General features: G+C 34.3%; 1 protein-coding gene across 8 annotated transcripts in view; it reads right to left on the reverse strand.

Moving 5' to 3' along the window:
- The window catches only part of DACH1 (dachshund family transcription factor 1), a 357,379-nt gene that overhangs the window by 206,946 nt on the left and 125,986 nt on the right, over nt 1–24,447 (reverse strand). The gene's annotated exons all lie outside the window — the stretch shown is intronic.

The raw sequence follows: 24,447 nt of genomic DNA on the forward strand, positions 1-24,447 counted from the left end.
AAGAGTGATTCAGACCTATAGCACATTTTTCGATGATATGTTTTATTACTTCGCACTGCTAGCCTGATATCTAGATGATAAATGACAATACATAACTAATGTGTGAAAAGGTCTTGCAATTTCTTTATTTTTTGTCATTTAAAAGATAAGTCAAGTTATCATTTAACCCTTATTCTATTTAAAGTGAAAATCTCACTAAGACACCTTACTTTAAATATACTACTTTATGTCAGAAAGGACTCAGAATTATTTTAACAGATATTGTTGAGCAACTGCCATCATAGCAGCTTACATCTGCTTATATTTCCAGTATGGAAAAATAAAGGCCTTCAGGTTTAAGCACTCCTTGCTGTTAAATGGTCATATACACAACTTTCCATCTACTGGACTGCATAAGTAGCATACAAATTAGATATGGATTACAATGAAAATACTTATTACCCACTTACATGCGAATATGTACCTGCTACATACAATGCATATCCAAAGGCTTGTATTCTTATGTACAGATCATAGTGTAGTACTACTGCAATATCCTATAACTGCTTATTTAGGGGACATTGTGGAATAATTTCATAGAATAAGGTGATGTGCCATTCTAAAACTGCAGTGTTAACCTATGTTCTGCCAAACATTTGAAGTTCTTCATTTGTTTCAAAGCAGGAAAGAAAAGAAAGGTGGGTATGAAAAGTTTTGCTCCTTAGGTCTTCACACTATCAAAACTCTAATCAAGGATAATGGCATTTTGAGTTATGCTGGGACTGCAGGATGAGGCAGATAATGAAATACCTCTGTTTTCTGTTCGTATTTGTTCCACTTGTGTTCGGAAATACCTTCTTTTTTTTTTTTTTCACCTTCTACAACCTAACTTTAATAAACCAAAACCAATCAAAGTACAGAGCATTTTCTTGAAGTTTAATGACTCAAGGCATTGAGTCATTAACCTTAACTGATCATTAATTCCCTACTTAATGTCCTGAGCTGAGGTCATTATTAAAATTATAAGCTTGGTAATTTCTTTGATTGGTTTGGGATTTTTGATTTTCTTTAATACAAACAAAATTATCATATGTTCAAAACTACAAGAAAGACAGTTGTAGAAAGAGAATATTGTCGTATTCCAGCTCACAAAACCAAATTATCTTCTGTTTCTCTTTGAAATTTCCTTTGTGATTTACAATAAAAATAAACATGCCATGAGTACACATAAAACTGAAAAACAAACATTACAGACAAAAATTATCTGATTTAAATGGAATGTTTCTAATATATTCACCCATCAAAACATGCCACTATGTAAGAAAACTTTGACGGTTTAATTTAAGTACCTATGGTGAAGTACTTTTCTCAAATCACTGCAGTGATATGAGTATTGAAGGGTCTGACAACAAAATAACAAAACACAAGCAGGGTGCCATGGCACAAAGCACTATGCACAAATAACTTCTGGGTCTTTAAAAAAAAGTTCACAACTGCAAAGACTCTCCCAAGTATAGCCATGGTGAAGCCTGAATGCTTTTGTCTTTGATTTTGAGAATAAAACCACCCCTCTTCAAAGCCCAAGAGAAGACAGTCATGGACCAAATCTGTAAACAAAGGTTGGCAGCAAATTATACGTGACTGATACTGAAATATTCAAGGCAGAACTCTTCCTTTGGTCACCTTCTTCAATCAAGTTAATTGTGCTAGTCTATACAAAAGGGCTGTCACACTCAAATCCATAAATAAGCCCAGTAACCCAACTCTATTCCATTACTTATCCCAAACTTTACCAAATAAGTGTTTTCATAAAGTCCTAAACTCTCAATTCCAATCCTAGTAACAATATTTCACTTAGTAGATGGTTGGGCACTGGAACAGGGAAGTGGTCACAGCACCAAGCCTGACAGAGTTGAAGAAGCATTTGGACAACACTCTCAGGCACAGGGTGTGACTCTTGGGGATAGTCCTGTACAGGGCCAGGAGCTGGACTCCATGATCCTTGTGGGGCCCTTCCAACTCAGGATGCTCCATGATTCCATTTAAATGAAATTTCTGAGAAGGAAACCTCTTTAATCCTGATACAATTTGAAAGTGACACTAACTCCAGTCTACTATAAAAAGGCCTTTACTTATTTAAGAAATGTTTGATCCTTATGACAAGGCAGAAAAACACAGTAAGACACATTAAGAATTATTTCTTAAGGCCTAGAAGATCTGATTTACAGTCACAGTAGACTATGCAATACAGAAGTAAAATTAATAAATCTGTCATCAATAACTGATTAAGTCACAATACTTGACTTTGCTATCTATATTATGCATTTCTTTCATTAACCAAACTACTAACTTGCAATACTGCCATTTTATAAGATTTGTTTTCAAACTATAAGAATTGCAAGAATTTCATATGAATCATTACCAAAGTTGTGTGGAAAATGACATGAAAAATTACTTTAAAAAATAATAACTCTGATTTGAATTGAAAACTTGCACGATGTTTTGTAGTTCATTATAATTTTTATAGCTATACGACAAACTCTTTAAAAAAAACATCAAAAGCATAGCAACTTATTTTAACTATCATAAACAGGACGATAAAAACAGCTTAATGAATCATTTTGTTGGTGTTTTTCATAAACTTGTGTTTATGAAAGACCTACTTATTTTTAGATTAGGGTAAGTTCATTTTCCTTCCAAGATAAAAACCTGCTTCAAAATACTCATATTCCTATATTGTATCAAAATCAGTAGATTTGTCTTCAGTATGAAAACAAAATACAATTTAAATAGGTATGATTTCATTCATTATGTAAAAGATCTATCTAAATGCCAGAGCAAAGTAAGTTATTCTTTTAGTTGATGACCCTGAGATACAAATATCATCATTTAAAAACTGATGATAATACTCTTTTACTCAAATTTAGATTTTGTATATAAGCTTTCATAGAGATATAAAAGATACTGTAAGATTTTGTCTTTTATCTGAATATAATTATTGGAAGAACAACACTGGTTTTTCTGAAGGCACATTTGACTTCTTACGGAAATGCTAATTATCTCAGTAGGTAAACTACTCAAAGATGACCTATTTTGATTTTGAAGATGTCTAAAGTCTGGATTTTTTTAGAACTACGATAAACAGTCTGAAATGTGAAAACCCCAAAAGCCAACACAAGTCTTATGAATACCTAAGGTCATAGCACAGAAAAGTCAAAGACTCTTTTGGGACTCTACAAGCAGATGCTAGAAGAAACAGCCCTACATCTGGAAGTCATAGCTGGTCTTCCTGACTACTGTTTCATTCTTTGAAGAGTAACTAGAGAAAGCAGAAATTAGACAATTTCAACAAGGATCCAAGGAAGCCACAATGATTAACCGTTTAAGATCATTAAAGACCTGGAGAGAAGTCATACGGAAGATAACAGTTCCTTGCTTACCCATTAGATAAGATATCCAATAGATACACCGGCACTCTGCTTTTAGAAATATGAGTAAGTTAGATATTTTCCTCTCTAAAACCTAAGTTTTCATATATGTTGAAGAAGAAAATGAAAGCTTTCTACAGGATAACATATTACTATATTAGTAGTTATTTTTAAAGTGAAGCACCTAAATATATTTAGTTCCATGAAAAGCCATCTGCCTTCTATATGCTTGTGTAAGTTTGTGTCAAAAATTTCAGACTTTTTTGAAGTCTTAGAATACATTCCCACAGACAATTGAGTTTTATTTTTGTAGACAATTATCACAATTTACAATTACAATATACCATTATGTGGATGGGGAACTAAAGGTACAGATTGGTAAATCTCAAAAGTCTCAGATATTTTCTTCATTAGCATCAGCTAATTAGATGTCCAGAACACTTTCCAGAATGCCTGAAAATAAATCTAACATTTGTTGCCAGATTTGTATTTCATCCCTTCAATTTCACAAATACATCAAGGAATATTATGGCTGTAGCATTTTCATCTTGGAAGGACCGGGTGTATATGTCTACTGCACTGTGATTGGTGGCATGGACAGCACAAAAGATGAGAAGCAATTGAGAGTATATTGTCACAAAATATAGGGGGTTTTTGTCTTTTGATTGACATATATTAGTCTTACATCCTTCCTATGTTACCACATCTAGACAACAACAGATGGCTGAATTAAAGAATAAAAAACGGAAGAATCAGTGTTTCTTATCAGTTAAACTGCTGTGCTTTGATAATATTTTTAAAGTTTCACATAATTCAAATTGCATTATCAAGTATGAACTCACTCTTAGAAATCACTTTGATAGTGCAAAACAATTAAAAGAAGACATAATCAACAGAAAATCTGTCCTGCACAATCACACGGAATGACAACAAAGGGAGCATAGGTATGGGCTTATCTGCTGGCTTTAAAAGTAACCAGACTGCATTCAGCTCTTTTCACTATCTGCCAGAAGACAGACGTGACTTTAAAATTTACAGGACTCATCCTTGAAAGCCTTAGATATGCAGACCTCCCACTGATTTCTGTTAGGCGTTTTGAGCGCCAAGGAAGGCATTGGTTCCAAAACAGGTGAAGGTCTTCATGAGTAGTATATATCTCTCAGAGCATGTTACTAGCATTTTATAGATGACTAATTGCATGGCAAAACATATACTACAAAAGTAAAAGAGTGTTCAATAAAGTTGAGATAATGTTTTGATTTATCTTTCTCAAATCCTGACTTTGAGGAATAATTGTGCAATATTAACACTAGATGAACAAAGTTTCATTCTTTAAAATTATCTTTATTTAATACATGAAGTATCCCTAAAGAAAACTGCAAGTCTGACCAGCTGTAAGAAGGCAAACCACCTTTCTAGACAAAATTAATTAACTTCAGGGTCAGTTTTCTACATTTACAGTTTTACTTTTAATATTGTCTGTGCGCAAGTTTAGTGCACAGAAATATTGTCCTCATCTGTAACTGGGCAAATATGATGCAGTGAAGTTGCCACTGGCCAGACAGTTTTATAATCAGTAATATTGGAGGGTGCCAGGGAGAGTCCCATTCCAGAGGTGATACAGAGCAAATCTGTAACAAGCATTTGGTGTATTTATTTAATGTATTCTTTATGTTCGTAGAACTGCTTAGAACAGCTTTGAATATCAATACAAATTTTAGCTACATCACCATTTTTGCATCTCATTTAGGTATATTCTGAAAATCTAGGCTTTATTTCTCCATTGTTCTACCTCCCCTCACTGTTTCAAAGCCTGATACAAACTTTTGACCACTGGAAGTGGTTATTATGTGCTTGCCAGACAATGGACACTGCAAAAGGGATGAGGATGTCACAGCCAGAGACCATTTGCTGATTTAATGTAAAGACAGGGATACTCTGTGACAACCTGTGTAACCAAAGACAGCAAACTCTTCCCACAAGGTACTTCTGTGTTTTGGGTAGTTTCTATGCAGCTCTCCTCACCACACGTGCAGCCTTCACACTAATAAGACTTGAGCCAAGGGCGTGTCAGTTCTGAAAAATACGGTCTAGGAAGACTGCTAAACCTTTTGTGTAATTTAATTCCTTTGCTTGGAAAACGCTTGCCAAGGTAACCTTCATAAATACTTCTAATGCACTGAACTAGCATTTTAAAGGCAAAAAAATGACAAAGTACATCGATCCAAACCTTATACTTTACTATTTTAGGTTTTCCCCTTCTACTCCCACTCAAGAACGAAGCAAAAGAATGCAATTCTGAGACGGGGCATACATCTATTTTGGCAGTTAGTAAAACAAGCATTAGAAATCACACCATGTCCTTTTTACTTGCAGCAGTCTTGTAAAACAATAAAATTCTCAATGCAATTACCTTACATTTATTTTTCTTCTCACAGTTAAACAGAAAATGTTCTCACGCAATAATTAGTGCTGAACTCATGATATATTACGAGTTACTAAGACAGCAAACAATGCTGATAAAAATACAAAGATCTGTTTCAAAATCTTCATAAAGTGAAAGAATGATCTTCAAAAGAATTAGGCTATGTTACAGCAGTGAGTAGTCGAGAAAGCATGCTGGTAAACTATTACTGCATTTCAGTAACAGAACACTTTACTGCTATTTTTGAACCAAAGTGGATATTGGTCAGAAATGCAGTTCCAGTTTATCAGTGTAAGAAAAATAAATGGAAGAAAATATATTTCACTTCATATCCCATTCCAAAGTCATTTACTGCAGTAATCCATGAGCACTGGTTAGTACTAAGGATACTAAGTTTTTTGTGAGGTAGAGAAGACCTTGTTGAACTACTTTTTTTCCTAACAAACAGATCTGTAATGTAAACAGCATGTCATTTCCATCTTCCTCAGCATTGCAGCCCAAATCACTCTTCTTTTCAGCAAGATTAGTAATATTCTTGATACAAGAGTACAAGATACAAGGTACAAGAGTGGAAGAACACATCAAATATAAATTACAGCAACACCTGCCAGCTCTCCCTTGATGGTTGAAGTCCCACTACAAACACAATGAAAGAATGTAAGAAAAAGATTCTCCTTGACTGACCATTCTACTTAAATATATGAATGACCTAAAGGTCAAGAAAGGAATTAAACCATTAAGAAATCTGTTACTGGAGTAAGTTACAGTACCAGATTTGAACACAGCTGAGATTGTACATAAGTTCAAAGTATTACTGACATGTGCCTATTCTCTTAATGAAATTGAAATCTGTAAGTCATCTATCGGAAAGGGAAAAACAGACATTTAAAATTTAAGCTAATTCTGTTGGGTGGCAGAATTATGATGTCAGAAGTAAATTAAGCTAAAAAGTTCACCGCTTCATCTGATTGCTGAAACACTGGATCTGCCTGAAACTTCTTAAGACATTCAAGTATGTTGGCTTTCATGATTATGTAATAACTGTGAAGCCTCTGATGATGACAGCCATACATGCTAGAGTCAAAAATAAGTCTGAATGAAAAATCAAATGCAATTACTAAATGGAACTCATGCATAGATTCAAACCATATTGATATATTTTTTTCATTATATAAACCTTGCTTCAGAAAGAGTACTCAGAAATCACAGCACTGGAGATCCTGAAGAAAGTTATTTAAGAATACTGGCAATATCAACAAGAAAACCTTGAAGAATCATATTTATTTCCTCTATTTACACTGCTGTCTTTTTGGAATAATTCCCGCAAGTACCAAAAAAAAAATAAAATTAAAAAAATGTGGAAAAAGTAGTGATACAAAGTGCATGCTTCCCACAAATCCTCTTTCTGTCAAGTTATAACGGATGCCTTTCCCATTTCACTCAACCTTACAGCATAAACCGCACCCAAAACTTAAATATGCAAGCTAAATGATTCCTTCTAACAGTGTTATTCACCCACATGAAATCCCAGACTATAACAGATGCAAAGCCTATTTTTTTCCTCAACTGTTTTCATCTTTTCTTAGGATTTTAATTCTAAAAACATCCCCTCAAAACATCATCTACTATATATATTACAAAAATGTCAAGCATGGAGCTAATAGGCCAGAAAGGCAGGTTTGACATAATGACACAATCTAAAAGAATTTTAAGCTTTTTTTTTTTTCAAAAAGTTTCTACTTCAAGTTGCTGAGATGATTCCTAATGTAAAGCAAGTTTCACTGTTGTGGTTATGTCTGTTAGAGTCTGCATATGTCCTGAAACAATGATTTAAATGTATGAACTTTAGTTGGAATGAACAGTCCTGCTTCAAGGCTTGTTTTCTAACCATCTGTATTCATCTCTGCATATAACTTGCACATGTAATTACAAATTTGTGAACATAAATCAGATAATTGCATGTACAAATAACCAATTAGATTCAAAGCAGAAATAGGCCATATAACAGCATACTCTTGAACACATACATAAGTGAATATCTTTGTTTAAGAAATTTTTGTTTAACTTGTTTAGAAAAATATCCTCTGATTTGTTTTGCATCAGGACATACTGGGAAGTAGCTGCCATTTTGAGATCCATTTTAAAAAAAGAATAGAAACACAACAAGAAAAAATTATCTACATAAGATTCAAGCCCACCATTGCTTGAGGGGTCACAGAGCTAGTGTTCGTTACTGCCTGTATTAAATTTAAGATACATAAACATTTCAATGATGATTTAACCTCAAATAAGAAAGAAAAAAATATTGTACTATTTAAGGTATTTCATGAAAATACTCTTGTTCTCCTGGCAGGTTTTTTAATTAATATGGTATTCTTATTCATAACAATTGATAACGGAGTTCCATCATATCAGTGTATCCACTGTAATGTCTGAATGCACTCATCACTTAATTGGCCACAATTCTTTGCATGAAATGCTGAAACAAGTGAACTGCCACCTTTTTAATGAAGCTGCCTATATCTTAAACCCTTTGCCCTTTAAAAAACTCTTTATACTCAAAATGAAAAATTTTATTCTAGCTTCTGCCAGAGACTGTGGTTAATGTTCAGTGCCCTTTATTCACCTTATTTTTAATTCTGAAAACCCACACTCATTAACCGTACTCTTCCAAAGAATTGCTGGAACCACCTAAATAAAAGCTTGAAAGTGACTTTTATTGTACATTTGAGAGTAACAGTAGTGATATGAAATACTGAAGAGACTCTCTGCTGGTCTGTACAGCTATAACTGCTGAGCTGATGTAACACAGATTGATGGTAACAATGGAGTATCCATTAAAATCAAAAATTTAAACCTTTAGATAAGGCAGTCTGTGTTTCCATATATGTATAAATACAAACTGAGTATTAATCTACTGATGAGTACTGAGCATTAAAAATTACAGGTTTTGAGCAGCTGACAGCTACAGTCAGAGTGAGATAGGTCTGCTCTTTGAGTGCACTTCTATCTGGTATCAGTAAGCAAGTCCTAAACTGGAAGTTAAGGAGTATGCACACCATTAGTTTCATCTCTGTCAGACTTCATATTGTTTGGGACAGCAACCAGCTATCAGTACAGCAACTGGTTTGTGCAACACCAAGCGCAATGCTCATCACTGAAACCCTATGTGGACCAAGAGATACAAGAGTGGTGATTACCCTTGCAGATACCCTTCAATTAGTAAATCCTTGTGCGTACTCTAGATGTGCTTTACTTCCAAAACACAGCAAAAAATGAACTCAAAGGGAACATATAATTATGGTATACTCCAGGGGAAAAAAAACAACCCTGAGCTGTGTACCCAGTCCCCCAAAATCTGTTTGTGAAATCAAGATCCCAGGTATGTTACAGTGTTCCAACCCTGCAAGTCTAGATGTAGTCTTGCTTGGCCATGATATTCTACCATGGAATATTGTACAATAAGCTTATATTTTATTTTCCTTGTGCATAGCAAGGAACAGAAACAATCACTCAAATTCAACATCCCATTTTCTTTGCAGAGTAGCATCTATAACCATATGAACAGTAGCACAGTTTTCCCTCCAAATCAGTAGTACTATAGTAATTTGGATAATACAGAATACCAATCCTAGACTCCCAAGTCCTAAGAAAAATAGAACCATAAGAAAACAGACAGTACTGTAAGTCCAAATGGAAATATGAAAGTGATCCAACCTAAGACACTTAGATTTGTTATCCTTTCAACAATTTAAACATCACTCATGCATTGCTGTCAAGTGACAGAGGATCAAATCTAGTGATGTCTTGAAACATATTACCATAACCCTTAGTCAGTGCTTGTAGGTAAATTATTTGCAGGCCTGAAATGCAGCCAGTGCTCCAAGCTGTCCCATAACTACCTTATGTAAAGTCCGCCCTATCAGAAATAACAGTCTGCTACTAATGCATTATCCTAAGGAAACACTGGAAGGTTAATCAGTCATTTCTTACGAAGTACAAGGAGTATGTTTTTAGGTAACAGAGCTGACAAATGTATCTATTTCTGGTAAGATTTTTTTCAATTATTATTATATTTCTTTGTAATTCTGGTAATTCCGTTTGTGAATCTTCATACAGCAGAGTTACATAGGAAGATATTAAAGGATCTATTTTATAGAAATGCATAAATCATTAACTGAGAAGTTTATTTAAATATGGATATGCCCTGTATTTACTTTGTGACTGGAAAAATTACACATGGTCTTCTAGTCCCTATACCTCCCATCTTAAAAGTAGATTATGAAGATATTAGACTTTTAAATTAAGTCATATTACTGTTGCACCGTGTCTGAAAAGACAAACATCTCAAAAACATCTCACTTTAGCCAGAATAAAGAACCCTCAAAATGAAAAGACCAAATTCATCGAGTTATTCTAATGCTTGTAAATGCATCCTCATGATGGCTCCTCATTGAGAAACCTTTAATTCAATTCATTCTTCCTTTTAGGAACTCACATCTTCAGCAGCACAGGACATATACAGCAAAATTTCATATAAGGGAATTTTATGCACGCATACAACTTCCAAAATGGGCAAAATGGCACCAAGACTTGCAGTACACTCTCCTGGGATATAGTATAGTTGGCCAGTATAGACATCCGTATGATGTCTGATTAACATACTCCATGACTGGAACATCTCCATATATAACATGCACACAGAACTCTCTTTTGGTTCTGTCCATATAACTCATAGTGCAACAAGAACAAATCCTGACTAAGCATTAAGATGATAATGAAATACAAATTGATCACAATAATTACAAACACATTTCTATGCCCAGAATCAAGTTAGGTAAGAGTTAAAGCAGGTGCCAATTCACAACTATATTTTGACTCTCCATATTTTCTACTTTTCTGAAAGACTTATCTTCAAAAAGTAAGTACACCTCAGTTTCTATCCTGTTTTCTTACCAACAAAAATCTACTTTTCCATTTTCCACACAGAAAAAGCTCTGAAAATGTTATGTCACATGCAAGTTAAGGGCTTAGAAATTAAAAATCATCCAAAATCATCAAATAAACTAATACAAAGGGGTTTTTTTCTCCTGAATTTGTTCTGGCTGATGATCTTTGAATGTCAGATGTTGTTAACGTTGATTAAGTTGTCATGGGTCAAACTAAGGGGTATATTTTCATCAGTGTTAAAGTTTTCCCCAAGATTTTATCTGCTTGCTTGAGACTTTGTATTAGCTTTTGCAGTTTCAATCCAGTACTAAAGATGATAATAAAGAAAGACCTACTTGACCAAAAAATATGCTTTCTATGCTACTTATAAATACTTCTGACAGACCTGGGTTTGTGTGGTAATGGATCAAGTTCTTAAGGAAAAATAAAACCAAAACAGTCAAAGACTGTTCCTTTTACAGAACAGGAATCAAATTAGATATTATCCTGTTCAGCAACATGCTTAGTTACATGCTTGGCTGAAGGTCAGAGTGATGTCTTCATGTCTTTATAGCTCTCCAATACAAAAGCACACTCAAGCTCTTTAACTGGACAGTGAGCTCATGCAGTTTTTCAAAAAATGTAACAATATTTGAAGAAGAGAGTACAGCAATAAAATGGAAAATTAGAAGATCCTTGTACCAATCAATTCTCCTTCTCCAAATTTTCTTGACTTGGATAACAGATATATTCTGTTTTAACAGAACTGAATAAAGTGGCCAAAGTATAATATGTTTGCAACGATGCTTTCTCATTATATTTCTCAGTACATTCTCATTATACTTCTCAGTACATTCTCATTATACTACCTTTTAAAAGAGATAAAAAATTTAGTGTTTTTAAGCAATATGTGGAAGAGTAAAGCAGTCATCTGTTACAATTTATTCATTTATTCAATGACTTAAGAAAAAAAATGACAAAGCATGCTTTGGACTCCTGGGGAAAAGGAGGATGTAGTCCTTGCAAGACCTTTCTTTCTCACACAGTAACTCTTCTCTTGAAATATACGTTTGCTTGTATGTGTGTATATATATACATACATATATATCTATAGACTACATAGTGCAGTACACTCTCCACACACAGAAGTCTCTACCAAGGAGTCTGCACCAAGGCAACAGGTGTTCTCATCCCAAAACATCTTAAAGCAACGGAGGAATCAATTTAGATTTCATTATCTTTAGTAAGTACTGATTGCCATCTTCTCTCCCACTGGGCTGTGAAACTATGCCCTACTCAAGTGAGCTAGAGAAACACACAGTATGTAAACAGTTGAGCTCTAGTTTCCATGACTCTTCTACCAAGTACTAAATGGTGAAAGATGAGTATTTCCAGTTTCCCCACCATGACAGAACCTCAATCTCCAAGGCTGATCATCATATCTTCATACTAGGAACTACAGTAGTCTAAACATCAGTCTGATGATGTTTAGACTGGATATTAGGAAAAGTGTCTTCACCAAAAGGGTTATCAAGCATCGGAACAGGCTGCCCAGGGAAGCTGAGTCACCATCCCTGGAGGTATATAAAAGGAAAGTAGCTGGGACACTTAGGGACACGGTTTAGTGGTGCACTTGGCAGTGTTAGGTTACAATCTAAATGATTCTATGATTCTATAGCAAACATATAAACACGTGTGTATCTGTTTGTGCAGTATGCATACAGATAGACTGCAATCCCTGCAGTTGATTAACAGGGCACCACAACATTAGCACAACCATTTAAGAAAGAAAATGAGCACCATAGTCAAATGAAAAAACAGATGTCCTTTGCTAATGGATACCAACCTTAAAAGTGTAGTTAAGGGTAAACAAAGGGTAATAGAGTTCACTTAGTACTCATTTGCACTCTATAAAGTTTTTTAACTTTCACGTATGCCAAAAAACGAAGTATTTCCCTTTTTTTTTTCCTTTCCACAACATGATTGCTAATACTCAAATGTCAATTCAGTCAATTGCAATTGTACAGTGAGATGAATCTTTCAAATGACCACAGACCTATCTTGTGAACCTCTTTGGGTAGACAGACTCTAAGATCATATGCCTTGCACCACCATCTTGGAAGATTATTGACACATACTAAGTCAACAATATTAGCTGCACGTTCCCCAAAGATCTTAAATTAAACCTGGCCCAGCTTAGCATATGTGAAATTTGTTTTTCTTAATGAGATCATAGTTAATAATAATAGAGGCAGGCAACTCTGGAAAATAACAAACATAAACTCACCCCTGAAAGCTAGTTTCCAGAACCAGCACTGTCTTGAATGCCATTATCTCCTTGACTTGTATAACAGTCAACTTATCTAAAAAGTGTCTTATGGGAATTATCTATAAAAGCCTTTATAAATAAAAACATACTGTTGAAAATTATCCTGTGTCACAACCTTCAGAATTCATCAAATTTCATGCAAATCTTTCCATTAGGACAATGTTTGTGAAACCATTTGCTTTGCAGAATTTCTTTATAATGGTACAGATACCAAATTTTATTCTATATTACACCCATTACACAATTTACCTCTTTGTATGAAGTACTCATTGCTATACAATTAGCTTTCTTCACCAGTTCTCATGTAGAACATACTGATGCTATGATAAGTCCTTTAGTCTTTCTCTATTTTTTCCCTTATATATGAAACAAACACATTTATCTTAAGATTTAAACCCTTTTATAATGTTACATCACAAGTGGTTTTGAATCTTGCTGTAAATGTTACACACATATGACGACATTTAAGATCACGCTTTTTCATTAAAATGTTTCTTCATTTTATAATCACAATAAAAAGAAAATCTTGAATGGACAGGATCTATTTTAAAGAAAAAGCAAACATACTTATTTCAGCAGGCTTACTGTGAGCTAATTAAAGTGAAAATTATGTAAACAGAAGTCAGTATTATAACAGCTTGTATGAAGTTTTAAGTTTTCTATTGACCTAGTAACAAATTTAAATGCTAACAGTTTGGGAGATCATATTAAATGAATACAAACACTTTGTTTAATGACATCAGCAGTCAATGCAGAACATCTGTGTTTTACTTTAAAAGTGATCAAAAAATATTCTTTTGCTTACATTACAGATAATCAGGAGGTTTATATTTCTGTGTTCAATTTAAGAGGGAAAAAAGATCATACTACCTTCAGGGCCCAAGGAAGCAATATGTTACAAATGCAGGATTTGTCTTTTTTTTTCTGTTTTGTAACCATGGTAAAACAATAGAAATGAACTTTCCCTGAACCTTTCTCCTTTAATGGCCTGGGTCCATGTTGACCCAGCAATGTAAGCTGGAACCTGATACTATCAAACTGACTGCTGCTAAAGCAATCAGATTCAGCAGAAACTATACACAGTGCATTATAATACTAATTTCAGCATCCCACAAAGCCAGTGCAAAGGCAAGCTATTAAAGTATTATATTCTATTGTTTAAAAGTGAGATTAATTCAATAGCTTAAATGCACCCAAAAACACTGAACTAAATGGCAGACTGTACAACTACATTGTTATTCTTTTATAATACTGTACCAAAGTGAAATTGCAGATAAGGTTCTCCCTTCCCCTCTCCCTTAAAAAAAAAAAAAAAAAAGGCACTACTGGATGAATTATCAGTAAACAGATTATTTGAGCCATTACAGGTTCATATGATCCTGAATTTGAATGAGGCATGTAATTAAATTATCAAGACTTTGTTCTAAATGCTTGAAAGAAGGAGAGCATGATAACCACATTTTAAAAAGGTAGAATAACAGAAGAAACTTTTTTTTCCTTATAGAGGACTACAGGCAACTAATGTATGAAGGCATAATTGATTAATTCCACTAATTAAGATATTTGTTATTCCTGTAATTGTAGCCTGATAAATAATGTATTAGATATGGCACCATTTCCCATCAGTTCTGAAAAGACTCTGATGTTTCAAATATATACTGTTATTTTTCGGAGGCTGAATAGTTCACTTCTAGACTTCAGTGTCCAGGCAAAAAGCAAGCAAAATATATTCTGAAGTTATAAAGAAGTCAATCTTTAAATAGTAAACACTGCATTACATTTTCTAGTCATTTTACAAAAATTTTCATTTACAGACAGTTGGTTTTTTTAAAAAGTTTTAAGGGGGAATATTGATTTCAATTACCCTGAATTTTCCAGAAGTACATATTCAGTCGAAGTCAGTCATTTATGATGTTTTCCTGAAAAGCGAGTCACCCTCCATTCATCCCCTTCTCTTTTAAGTCACCTATGTTAAGATGACATAAATCCCTTTGGGGATGTGTTTGCGGTTACAGTGGTTATTATATAGAGACCCTAGTCACCTAACTATTAAGTGGCTTTAACCTTAAACACACCTATTGCAGAAAGAGAAGCAGTCACTAATTTGTATATAATCTTCTGGAGTATACACTACTTATCCAGAATGTGAAACACATGGACAGAAAGACTGTTTAAAGCCAAGTAGAGGGATACAACTCCACTTCTTACAAAGAAAACTAATCATCCTGTAAGCAGGTCAGGATAATAAGGTTTAGACTGAAGAAGAGACTGAGAGGTCTGCTAAACTACAAAGAGAGGAAAAAAAAGTAACATTAGTAAAACCATTCATCTGGGCGAAGGATTTCTGTCTGTGCTCTACAGATGTGGCTTAGTTTACAATAAAACATTATTTAAGCACAGATTAGCACTCAACTTTTACACCTTCTGGATGGATTCCCTTACCATGACAGAGATTTATGCTCATTTTTTTCCCTTGTCCAAGAAATAATTTATTCCCTTTCATGTACCTGAATAGCTTCAAGAGAGATGAAGAGTGTCCTACCCCAGAAAAAGTACAGCCTATTTGTGATATTAGCCTTCTTGTTGACCAACTTGTTGCATTTTCTCAGAGAACCTTACCGCTACCCAGTAGGTCCCCCACATCTCATTTTGACCACTAAGCTGTGGCAATGGGAGAGCAAAGGGTCTCCACCTCCACTTCTTCACGGAAAGAGTTGTCAAGCATCAAAACAGGCTGCCCAGGGAAGTGGCTGGGCAGGTATACCCTGGAGGTATTTAAAAGACATGCAGATGTGGTGTCTAGAGACATGGTTGATTGGTGGACTTGGTAGTGTTGGGTTTACAGTTTGACTCAAGGGTCTTTTCTAACCTGAATGAGTCTATGATTTTCTGATTTTCATATTCTCTTTCTGTAACCTTGTTTTTAAAGGTGGTGACTTAAACGCAGGCACTCAGTCCACACACACTGATGACGTACAAAATCCTTCACAATAATGACATATAGAAACTTCACTTTATTTGGGTTGCAATCAAGTGTGTGACCACTCTGACCAGATAAAAAATACCAACTCTAATTCAAAAGGGTCTTATATTCACCAAAACTTGTTCAAGAATGAGAACCTGTTAAAGCTTATGCTGGAATCACATCACTGAAAACACTTAAGTCAAGTTAGCCTTAAATTTTTTTGCATCTCTACTCAGCATGTGCATATGAATTTTTGAATAATAAAGCCACAGTATACCGGGGCAATGTTGTTCTGCATACAGAAACACAAATTACAGCACAAAATACCCAAATCTGGTAGTTTATAGCTGCAATGTATATGTTGAATATTAGCATCTTGAGCATACATGAACACCAGCAATACCTTCTTTTAGTATCCTGTTTGTCTAGATGTGTCAGACGCTAATCCTTCAGAACAGCTTCTGGTCTAGCATATTTGGAAAACACCTAAGGTACAAGGATTCTAATGTAAATATGAACAATGATGTTATGAAAAACACAGAGTATAAATAGGAAACAAAGATGTTTTATGTGGGAGCAAGGAGTGAGAAGATATGCTTCGTGCAATGAAGCCAGTGACAACTGGATTGGAAGATGGCTGTCTCACCATGGTATCCCAGACTGGGTCTACGGTAACTCTTCCTCCAAGCACACTGTTGGTTGTTTTTTTTAATCCAGTTGCCCATTTTTTTCTCTTTTTTTCAGAAATTCTAAACTGGCTTGACCAAGATTTGACAATCCATTTCTGCTTCCAACTAGCGAAGTTGAACTTACCTATCTGCCTCTCCTGAGTATATCACTTTGGAAAACTGTAACGTGTGGCAGGTGAGCCAGTTCCGCGAGGTGGAGGCAGTGAGCAAACAGAGAAGGAAAACCAAAATACCTCCCTTGGAAGCACAAGCTCAGGACCATGAAAGAGCATCTGTGTCGAAGCACGGAGCCAAGGTTACACTGGAATTTATTAGAATCTCCACTACCTGGATTTGCTTGACACCCTTCCAGCACGGTTACTGTGCTGCTGTTGGCAACAACGGTCATGAGCCCTTTTCTTTATAACCAAAGGAAAGACTCCCTTTGATTTTTGCGGAAACTATTGTATACCCTGGGCAGCTCACAAAAAATACAGTCAACCCATCTGTGCAAAAAGTGCTTCCAACTTGCAAGACCTAGGTCAATGTCTCTAAAACTTATAAGAAATTAGAGAATAGAACTGAGCAACATCAAATATTTTCTGTTCCTAAGCTAGAACAAAAAAAAGGTGCAAATTTCATGGTTCTGGAAAAAAATCAGCTTCGTAACAACGGAAGTGAGAAAGAGAATAGCAGAGTAAAAGACAGCTCTCCATGTAGAATAAAAAAGGCAAGATCAATCCTCAAGCAGAGAAAAAGATGAAGATACAAAAGAGAAACAAAAAATTTCTTGGCAATGATAGTCCTGTAAAATGACGGAAGCTGCAAAGTATCAAAACCTGCAGATTGAATCTCTTAAAGGTGGATTATTCTGCCTTTACAGAACACTACAAAGCACTGTCCACTTCCAAAAGATGAAGGGGCTGCTCACTGTGTTACTTTTTCCCAAGCATAGATAAAACCCTCCTGATAGACTTGGAGAAAGATACCTCTATGTATCTCTCCTTCTCAAAATTTCCGTGAATTGGTAGAGATGTGTGTGCAAAAACTAGTTCTAAGATTATTTGCAACTAAACAGAATTATCACTCAAAATACAAACTTGCACACTGGGAAGATTTGATAAATAAATTAAAATTAAAAAAAAATTTTAAAAAGACACCAGAAAAAATAAACTAATACTGCAACATGTTATGTACATCTTTTACTAATAATTTTCTTACACTTGATGTTTATATTCAGAAGTAACTGTCTAAATATTAAAATAATTTTTGATTAGCTTCATTAAGCAAAATTAAATAACACATAATAGTCTGCAAATTGCCAATATTCTCTACCAGATTACGTTTAGGTCAAAACAACAAAGTTTTTACGCATCTTAGTACATTCTGAAGAAGAGGAAATATGAGAAGAAGAAAAATAGGGATAAAATACTGAAACTATTATTACTGCAGATACTTTTAGAAACAATTTATTGTCCTAGTTTAAACAAATTACCATATAAAATAAAATATAAATTGAAACTAATATTTGTGAGCATGAAGATATGACCAGTAGATAAAACAGCAGCAAACACTAATTGAACTGAACAGAATTTTGATTCACTGAAAACTAATTTTTTTTAATTTAAGAAATCTGTGTAACTATATTGTCAATGAAATAACCTAAAATATTAAGTCGTCATTGCCCTTTTAAATCCTTTCAACTAGAATTCCCTAATTGTTCTCTCACTTTATCTCACTGTACCAGTAAGTAAATAAATTAACAAAATAGCTTTTATCGCACAGAATAACCTTTTAACTGAAGGATTATCTCTGGTTTATTTTTCATTTCTTTCTCTGTAGATAGCAGTTCATGCCTCATTGATTAGTTTGCTGAGGTGGTGACCAGAAATGAAAACAAGGTCTCTCAGATATTGCCAAGACTTGTAAATATATTAAAAAAAAAAGGGGGAGGGGAAAGGCAGAAAAAAAGCACCAAAGGTAATACATGTTATGCTTCCACAATTCAGTTTCTAAGCCAGTGAGAGCTGATGGTCAGGAGAGGTTCATTTATGCTAATCAGCCTTTGCCAGGATGCAATTCCACTAAAGAATTCTAAAATATGGGCTGTGTTTTGGTTTGTTTTTCATCTATGCTTTTTCAGGACTTTCCTTTTTTTTCTCTCTTTTTTCTCATTAAGTTTCACTATTAAAATGTGACAGCACCCTAATGATGTTGTACAGAGGTGTGGACCAGTACTGTTCCAAACCAGGATTTTCCAAGTCTTTGTAAAAGAAATTATTTCAAAAAGCTGAATTCTGTTTGAAAATTCAAAACTACTGTCTCCAATAAAGGATTAATATAAGTTTGTTTAGGTTTTTCCTGTTTTGTGTTTTAAACTTTCATTTTTGGAAGAAAATTTTAGATTTCATGACAGGTGCCAGACCAAACGCTATGTATGTCAAAGTCCTCTGTTCCCATGCCTGGTAAGTCTCACCCTTAATTAAAGGGACCACGATTTCAAGTGCAACAAAAATTCAGCTGTTCTGTTCGCTTAAACTTCAGCCTCTATTGAGTCTACATGTATCACCAAAGGGGAGGATACTTTCTGTGATGTGAAAAACTGAAATATAGTTCCCCTTAAATTAAAAACAAAATATGGTACCAGTGCTATTAGGCTTAGAACATGAATACTAAAACAACACACATACACTAAACACGTATTAGAAGGATCAAGATCAGAAAGAAGAAGTAATGTGAATTATGCATATACTGATAGGCTTCAAAGATTCTTGAACAACCTTTGTAAACAGTCACATAGTTCTCCTGCCATTTCATGCAAGTCAAATTTTACTACTGGCCGCTGGAGAAGAAGAGATAAGAGTCACATGAGGTGGATGATACAGTCATTTCTTAAATGTGAAAATTTCACTGACACACTGATGTAGTGTCTTGGACAGAGATGGTATATTTTGAAGAGGAAACTCCACACTTCCCCTCTTTTTCAGTTGGCATAAAAATATGGAAAATTAACCACAATTAATATTAGCATGCTCTGAAAGTTTTAACCTAACCACACAAAAAACGAAGATAATGCAATGTTAATTTTTTCAGACCTCTCTTACCTCAACCTTGCTATATTCATAAACAGATTAAAAGATAATAATTTGCATACAAGATGTACATGGACTTCTCCAGCATATGAACAACCGACTTCAGACAACTTCTACATGCAGAACAACATTTCAGGTAAAAGAATCTGTCACTATGGCAAGTAACATAATTCATTCATTTTCAACATTGGCACAACATGACAAATCAAGAATAGCAGGAAAGCTTTTTTTTTTCATGTCCTTGAAGCAGGCATCAAGCATTTGTTTTGTTTTAACTTTAATTAAGCCAAATCTGATAACGTGTTTTAATTACACAGCACAAAATACTGTTCATATGAAGTACCCTGCTGGTAAAAATGAAGGCCCTCATTCAAGAAATTGCTTAATCATGTGCATAAATTCCTTTAAATTTAGGACAGAAAATCTCTTTGATTAAAAATAACATGTCAAGGTTCTACCAGTTATTTAACAGGCCACTTTCACAGTACAGTTGAAAGGGTGACTCAGAGTATGTTTCATAAAACCATATTCTAACTTTTATTTAAAATAAAAACACAGTAAATGAAAGAATAAGATTACCACATCTCAGGCAATCTAGCAGATTCTGATGAGCTGACAATAAACATGACATTCATATGTACATTTATCCATGCATACATAGCATCGAAATTGTACTATTTTAAAATAATGATTTAAAGTTCATCAAGACTTACAACGGCAAATGTTTTTTTTTTCTCAAGTTGACTTTTTTAAAAGAAATTGAAGTTGAAAAAACTACCAGAGGTTAAGATATAGCACAAATTATTAGTAATTTGTAGATTTCATCATTCCCTTTTCCACCTCAGTAGTACTGAGCACTTATGGTTCTAGCCTCAGACAACAGAAAAAAATATATTTGCTTCATTGCATGATTAATAAATTGCAAATACTAAATATAAAAAATTCTAGTTAGAGCATACAGGACTGGATTTTTTATATTTTTTTACTAAATAAGCATACATTTATGCTGTCCGACTACATACATTACCATAAACTTCTTTAAATAATATCTAACATATGATAAAATACTGTGGGTATCTATCTATTTCATTTGTGCTTTGGTCTATTTCATTTTCCTGTTAATTGGAACTTTCTTGGCCTATTTTAATGACCCTATTCTATATGAAATTAAATCAATACATGTCAAAATATTAAAGTTGTTGATGTTTACTCCATGATTCCAACAACAGGCTGATGTAAGATGCTATTTTATAATAAAGACAACAGTCTCTAGGTTCTATAGGGTTTCAGATTATGATAGCTTTCCATTTATTTTCTTCTTTAAAATACCAGAAGACTGTATTAATAACATTTAAGAGTCAGAACATGTTCCCAGAAAACATGTAAGTGGAGAAACACTTTTATTTCTATCTTATTAAATGAAGTAATAATTTTCACAGCATCCATCTGCTCAAAACTTAATATCAGAGAGATGTTAACATGGATGTGCCCATAAAAGCTCTGGGAACTGGTAAAACAGGAAATAAATTTCTTAACTATTTTTAATTTTTAGCCAACACTATCAACTGCCTCTCAATCCATCAAAATCTAAATAGAGCTACATTTTAAGGAAATAGGAAAAGTATTAATTTTGAATCCTTAGAACACCACACTGTTTAAGTTTTCCATGTTATGAACTAGATAGTGTCTCTATTTTAATGAATTATGAGCCCTTTGCCTGTTAAGTTGTCCTTGATCTAAAGATTATGCTCCTGCTAAAGGTACATTATACAAATGTCTATATTCAGTCATCTTTTGTCAATGCTTTACTATCCATTTAAAAGATCAAGATCAACATAAAGGTAATAAAATGATACATAATAGCAGACAGTTATGTTCTCTGTACTTTACTTATCAGTTCTAACTAAGATGTCTTTATCAAAAGGTTCATTTTCATGCAGTAGTGAGTTTATATCAATCAGTTATCCCTTACACCTGTCAGAACATTCCTACACCCAGATAAATGTGACTGTTATCAGATACTGGTAGAAGGATAATGTAAAACTGCTTTATCAAAACTATTCTTTATTATGGCTTCACAGATGTTTCCTGTTATAAATATCCTACATTGTAACAAACAATACTAATAGCATTCTGCGAATAAAAAACCAAAGAAGAAAAGTCCCCTCAAGATACAGACCTTCAATGCTAGAAGCAAATTTATCACTACCCTGGCAGCATTTTGTAGTATATATAGAAATTACCACATATGCAAAGCACCAAATGCATTCTTCATACATTTTTCAAAACAATAAAGAAAATTCATGGAAAAAAAAAACTTCAGTTGTCATGGCCAAATCGATTAAGTGGACCTGAGTGAGCTATATTATACCAATAACTCTAAAGCAAAGCTCCCATTAACCAAAAGGGTCTCTATTTAAAAACTGAGGGCACAATATCTTCCTACATATTTGCATAGGATGGCTTTTTTTTAATATCTCAATTCAATCACAGTAAATCTGCACCTATCCTAAACGATATTTAGGAGGTATTTTCTTCTGCTTATGTAAAAATTAAGATGGATAGAGGTAAACTGAAGCAGCCGTGATTCAACAATATAAACCGAGTGTCAGAAGAGAATATAAAAAACTAATACATCTTTGGTCTATAAAAGCCTCAGCACCTTAGGACTACAAAAGTAACATATAAGTTTTTCCAAAACTGACATCAAGCTCTTTCTTCAAGGAATAACAATTTTTATACAAAATTTTATACAAAACCTGGTTGACCACACTGTACCATGGATACAAAATTAAAAGAATTAGTCTTTCTAATACATCAAATTTTCATTGCTGGTTGTGAGATAATGCCTGTGAAAGAACAGTGCATAAATCTCACATCAAATTCTTAATAAATTAATTAACACAGTAGTAGGTTCAAGGAAGCTTCTAGCCGCAGTATCAGGGCAAGTCAAATTTAGAACATAGGTAAGTAAACATTAATTTGGCTGTTTAGCCTAGAGAAGAGAAAAGTGAAAGGATTTCATCAATGCATACAAATATCTTGGAGTAGATGTCAAAAGGATGAGGCCAGACTCTTTTCAGTTGTGCCTAGCTACAGAACAAGGTGCAATGGGCACAAACTGAAAGATAGTAAGTTCCCCCTGAACATGAGGAAAAATTTTTTTACTTTGAGGGTGACAGTGCACTAGAATAAATTGGCCAGAGAGGTTGTGGAGTCTTCTTCTCTAAAGACATTCAAAACCTGCCAGGATGTGACCCTATGCAACCTGCTCTAGGTGACCCCGCTTTGGCACAGGGGAGTGGACTAGATGATCTCCAGACATTTTTTCCAACCCCAACCATTCTGTGATTCTGTAATTAGAAACAGATGAGGTAAGGAGTACTACATTTTAATTTCGTGTTCAAGTGCTCTGGATATAAATTTTTGTAAAAATCTCCTTTGCTCAATATTGTTTTGCCTGCTTTGAAACAATAGTTACAAGAAGACTGAAATATTTTTTCATGTCCTTGCAACTTCATTTGTAGGTATCTGTGAATAGATCTTCTAAGGTTATGTTCCATAATATTTTCTAAGTGAATCATAGCAGGTATTCCTACATTGCCTACAGCATCAGTAGCAGCTGTCTTTTGCCAATGGCAGTTCCACAGCAGCTTATAGCCTCTGTAAATTGTCTGCTCTATAATAGTTATAAATATTCTATTTAAACAGAATTGTACCAGCTAGAGATATCCCCAATGGATAATATAACCCACCATGACACTACAAAACAACAGTTACCTTAGCAATGTCAGTAATCTGATTTCTAATAATCTTTACTTAAATTTGGATGGCTGTTGAACAAACAGGCAATCCACGATGTTGTGAAATTCAAAATATACCAAAAAAGAATAGCAAAGGGGCTGGAAGTGTTCAAACCTTTGATCTTTATATTCCCTTTGCTTTGTTTGAAAGAGGTCAAGAACTTTTCTCTTCTCAGGTATGTACTGGCATCTCTGGGATCTGCCAGTTATTCCCATGACTCATACCTTTCAGAGCTGTTGCCAAGTCTACCTGGCGCCAACCAAGTCCTAGATGATGTAGGCAAGTCAAGAGCTGTTAAAAACACCAAATTGCATGTATAATTACTACATTTTGATTACTCAACAAGTGCTTCAAACCCTCTAACCTAACACTTCTGCATATCTGCCATTTGTCAGAGTTAATGAAAACAAAGCTACAAATCAGACCTTCAAAAACCTTTCCATTCGACTCAGCACCGAACCACACTGAAAGTGCTGATCTCCCTTTTAGCCAGCACCTGAAAGTGTTACCAATGCTGTAGGTTGAAGAGGAGAACTTCTAGAGCATTTTCACAAGACTAAACACTTTGGTTTTGTTATTTGGATCCAATTCTGCAGTGTGAATTTTATTTATTTGCTCTTAAGAGAATTACAGCTTAATTATATTGTTGTAAATGGAAAAAAAATCACCAAAACAAGATCACTAGCTGATTTTTATACATTTTGGAAGCTACTTGTTCTGATTATATTTTGCACCAATTTGTGGAATATTCTACTTATCAATAATATCTACTAATTCTACTTTTACTGATGTAAGTATTCACATTGACTAACCAGCTAGAAGGCTGTA

Source organism: Neopelma chrysocephalum, unplaced genomic scaffold (genome assembly GCF_003984885.1).
Source record: "Neopelma chrysocephalum unplaced genomic scaffold, ASM398488v2 Primary Assembly neopelma1_25, whole genome shotgun sequence".
Taxonomy (NCBI): domain Eukaryota; kingdom Metazoa; phylum Chordata; class Aves; order Passeriformes; family Pipridae; genus Neopelma; species Neopelma chrysocephalum.